Source organism: Sapajus apella, unplaced genomic scaffold (genome assembly GCF_009761245.1).
Source record: "Sapajus apella isolate SASKATOON/1434 unplaced genomic scaffold, GSC_monkey_1.0 scaffold13, whole genome shotgun sequence".
Taxonomy (NCBI): domain Eukaryota; kingdom Metazoa; phylum Chordata; class Mammalia; order Primates; family Cebidae; genus Sapajus; species Sapajus apella.
The window spans coordinates 2,855,491-2,860,106 of NW_022436953.1; the positions used below are offsets into that span (position 1 = coordinate 2,855,491).

Here is a 4,616-nt window from a genome sequence, read left to right on the forward strand (position 1 = left end):
CATCAACTACAAAATATACATTCTTCTCATCTGCACACAGAACATACTGCAAGGTCGACCACATGCTATGCCATACAGCAGAGCTCAATAAATTCAAAAAATCAAAATCCTACCAATTATTCTCTTGGACCACAGTGAAATAAATAAAGAAATCAATACTAAGAAGATCTCTCAAAACCACACAATTACATGAAAATTGAACAATTTTCTCCTAAATGTTGGGTGAACAACAATATTAAGATAGAATTTGAAAAATTCTTTGAGGCCGGGCGCGGTGGCTCAAGCCTGTAATCCCAGCACTTTGGGAGGCCGAGGCGGGTGGATCACGAGGTCAAGAGATCGAGACCATCCTGGTCAACATGGTGAAACCCCGTCTCTACTAAAAATACAAAAAATCAGCTGGGCATGGTGGCGCGTGCCTGTAATCCCAGCTACTCAGGAGGCTGAGGCAGGAGAATTGCCTGAACCCAGGAGGCAGAGGTTGCGGTGAGCCGAGATCGCGCCATTGCACTCCAGCCTGGGTAACAAGAGCGAAACTCCGTCTCAAAAAAAAAAAATTCTTTGAAATAAAAAATGAAAACAAAGACACAACATACCAAAATCCCTGAGTTGTATCAAAAGCAATATTAAGAGGAAAGTTTATAGCAATAAATAGCTACCATAAAAAGTCAGAAAGATCTTAAATTAACAATTTAACATTCCACCTAAAGGAACTAGAAAAACAAAAACTCCCAAGTTAGCAGAAGAAAAGAAATAACTAAAATCAGAGCAGAATTGAGCTAAATTGAGACTCAAATATCCATACAAAGAATCAATAGAAACAAAAGTTTGTTCTTTGAAAGGATCAAGAAAATCAATAGACTGCTAGCTAGATTAACAAAGAGAAAAGATCCAAATAAGTGCTCACCTTAGCAGCACATATACTAAAATTGTAATGATAGGGAGAAGATTAGCATGGCTCCTGCAGAAGGATGACATGCAAATTCATGAAGCGTTCCATAAATAAATAAATAAATAAATAAAAGATCCAAATAAGCAAAATCAGAAATGATAAAGGTGACAACCAATCTCACAGAAATACAAAAGATCCTCAGAGACTATTATAAATGCTTCTATGCCACAAACAACAAAACCTAGATGAAATGGATAAATTTCTGGAATCACACAATCTCCCAAAATTGAATCTGCAAGAAGCTAAAACGCTGAACAGACCAACATCAAGTTCAGAAATTTAATTAGTAATAAAGCACCTACCAAAATAAAAAGCCCCAGACCAGAAAGATTCACAGCCGAATTCTACCAGACATACAAAGAAGAGCTGGTATCAATTCTACTGAAACTATTACAAAAAATTAAGGAGGAGGGACTCCTCCCTAACTAATTCTATGGAGCCAGCATCACCTGATACCAAAATCTGGCAAAGACACAACCAAAAAAGACTGCAGGCCAACCCAAATGAACATAGATACAAAAATCTTCAACAAAATACTTGCAAACTGAATAAAGCAGCACATCAAAAAGCTAATTCACAGTGATCACATAGGCTTATAGGCTTGATTCATAGGACACAAGGTTGGTTCAGCATAAGCAAATAAATAATTGTGATTCACCACACAAGCAGAATTAAAAGCAATTGGCCAGGCATGGTGATTCACACCTGTAATCCCAGCACTTTAGGCAGCCAAGACAGGAGGATCACCTGAGACCAAAAATTTGATATCAGCCTGGGAAACATAGTGAGACCCTCTCCCTACTGAAAAAAAAATTAGCCAGGCATGGTGGCATGTGCCTATAGTTGCAGCTACTCAGGGGCCTGAGGTAGGAGAATTGCTTAAGCCCAGGAGGTCAAGGCTGCAGTGGGCCATGATCATACCACTCCACGCCAGCCTCGGCAACAGAGTGAGGCTTTGTCTCAAAATATATACATACATACAAAAAACATATGATCATCTCAATAGATGCAAAAAAACCTTTTTTTTTTTTCAACATCCCTTCAAGAAGAAACTCTCAAGAAACTGGACATCAAAGGAACATACCTCCAAATAATGAGAGCTATCTATAATAAACTTGCAGCCAACATCATACTGAATGGGCAAAAACTGGAAACATTCCTCTTGAGAGCTGGAACAAGACAAGGATGCCCACTCTCAGCACTCATTCTTCATAGTACTAGAAGTGCTAGCCAGAGCAATCATGCAAGAAAAATAAATAAAAGTCACCCAAATAGAGACAAAAGAAGTCAAACTATCTCTCTTCATAGATGATATGATTCTATACATAGAAAACCCTAAAGACGCCACCAAAAGGCTCCTAGAATGGGTAAATGACTTCAGCAATGTTTCAGGACACAAAATCAATGTATAAAAATCAGCAGTATTTTTATACACCAATAATGTTCAATCTGAGAGCCAAATCAAGAACACTATTTCATTTACAATAGTCACAAAAAAATGAAATAGCTAGGAATATATCTAACTAAGGAGGTGAAAGATCTGAAGGAGAACTACAAAATACTGCTAAAAGAAATCACAGATGAAAAAACATTCCATGTTCGTTATTTGGAAGAATCAATATTATAAAAATGGCCATGCTACCCAAAGAAATCTGTAGATTCAATGTTACTCCTATCAAACTACCAATGTCATTTGCCACAGAACTAGAAAAAAACTACTCTAAAATTCATATGGAACTCCAAAAAAGCCTGAAGAGCCAGGGCAATCCTAAGGAAAAAGAACAAAGCCACTAGCATCACATTAACTAACTTCAAACTATACTATAAGGCTATGGTAACCAAAACTGTACCAAGTATGGTACTGGTATAAAAACAGACACAGACCAACGGAACAGAATAGAGAACCCAGAAACAAAGCTGCATACCTACAGCCATCTGATCTTTGACAAAGTTGACAAAAAAAAAAAAAAACGGGGAAAGGACTCCCTATTCAATAAATGGTGCTGCTGGCATAGCTGACTAGTCATAAGCAGAATTAAACTGAATCCCTACCTTTCATCATATGAAAAAAATAATTCAATCTATATGAATCCTAGAAGAGGCTGGGTGCAGTAGCTCACACCTGTAATCCCAGCACTCTAGGAGGCCGAGGCAGGTGGATTACCTGAGGTTAGGAGTTTGAAACCAGCCTGACCAACATGGAGAAACCCCATCTCTACTAAAAATACAAAAATTAGCCAGGCATGGTGGCACATGCTTGTAATCCCAGCTACTCAGGAGGCTGAGGCAGGAGAACCGCTTGAAACCGGGAGGTGAAGGCTGCAGTAAGCCGAGATTGCACCATTGCACTCCAGCCTGGGCAACAACAGGGAAACTCTGTCTTAAAAAAAAAAAAAAAGGAAAGAAAGAAAGAAAAGAATCCCAGAAGAAAACCTAGAAAACACCATTCTGGACATTAGCCTTTGTAAATAATTTATAATTATGCCCTGAAAAGCAATTGCAACAAAAACAAAAATTTACAAGTGGGACCTAATTAAACTAAGTGGCTTCTGCACAGCAAAAGAAAGTATCAACAGAGTAAACAGATGATCTAGAGAATGGAAGAAAATACTCAGAAACTACTCATCCAACACAGGCTTAATATCAAGAATTTATAAGGAACTTAAATAACTGAACAAGTAAAAAATGAATAACCTCATTTAAAAATGGGAAAAAGACATGAATAGACACTTCTCAAAAGAAGATATACAAGCAGCCAACAAAGATTTAACAGTGTTCCACATAACTAATCATCAGAGAAATGCACATCAAAACCACAATGAGATGCCATCTCACACCCACCAGAATAGCTATTATTTAAAAATGGAATGCCTGTACATTGTTGGTGCGAATGTAAATTAGTTCAGCCACTGTGGAAAGCAATTTGGAGTTTCTCAAAGAACTTAAAACAGAACTACCATTCAATCCAGCAATCTTGTTACTGGGTATATATCAAGAGAAAACAAATCATTCTACCAAAAAGACATATGCACTCACATGTTCATGGCAGCACAATTCACAATAATGAACACATGGAATCAACCAAGATGCCCATCAACAGACGACTAGATAAAGAAAATGAGGTAGAGATACACCATGGAATAGTATGCAGCCATAAAAAGAACAAAATGTCCTTTGCAGCAACAGATGCAGCTGTGAGTTGATAGAGGAACAGAAAACTAAATATTGCATGTTCTCCTTTATAAGTGGGAGATAAACACTGGGTACCCATGGACAGAAAGATGGCAACAATAGACACTGTGGACTACGAGAGAGGTGAGGGGAAAAAAGGAAGATTGAAAAGCTAACTATTGTGTACTATTCTCAGTACCTGAATGATGGGATCATTTGTATCCCAAACCTCAGCATCATGCAATATAACCAAGTAACAAATATATACATGTACCTCCTAAATCTAAAATAAAAGTAGAAAAAAAATTCAAAAAGAATAGATTTTATTCAGCATTATTAATGTGATTAGCTGTAATTTAATCTTGACTGAAAACTGCTAATTGTTTAACTAAAATTTAGGTTTTCCTTAAAGTGTCTTTCTTAAAATGTATGTGGACCTTACAATGGAATACTATTAGACAATCATAAGAAATGGGGTATTAATATAATCTAC

At 37.2% G+C, this 4,616-nt stretch overlaps 1 non-coding gene across 1 annotated transcript; it reads left to right on the forward strand.

The window, feature by feature from the left end:
- Positions 1-899: 899 nt before the first annotated feature.
- LOC116554236 lies at positions 900-1,006 on the forward strand. The gene has a single exon (XR_004270121.1). It is a non-coding gene; the product is annotated as a U6 spliceosomal RNA (small nuclear RNA).
- The last annotated feature ends 3,610 nt before the right edge of the window (positions 1,007-4,616 follow it).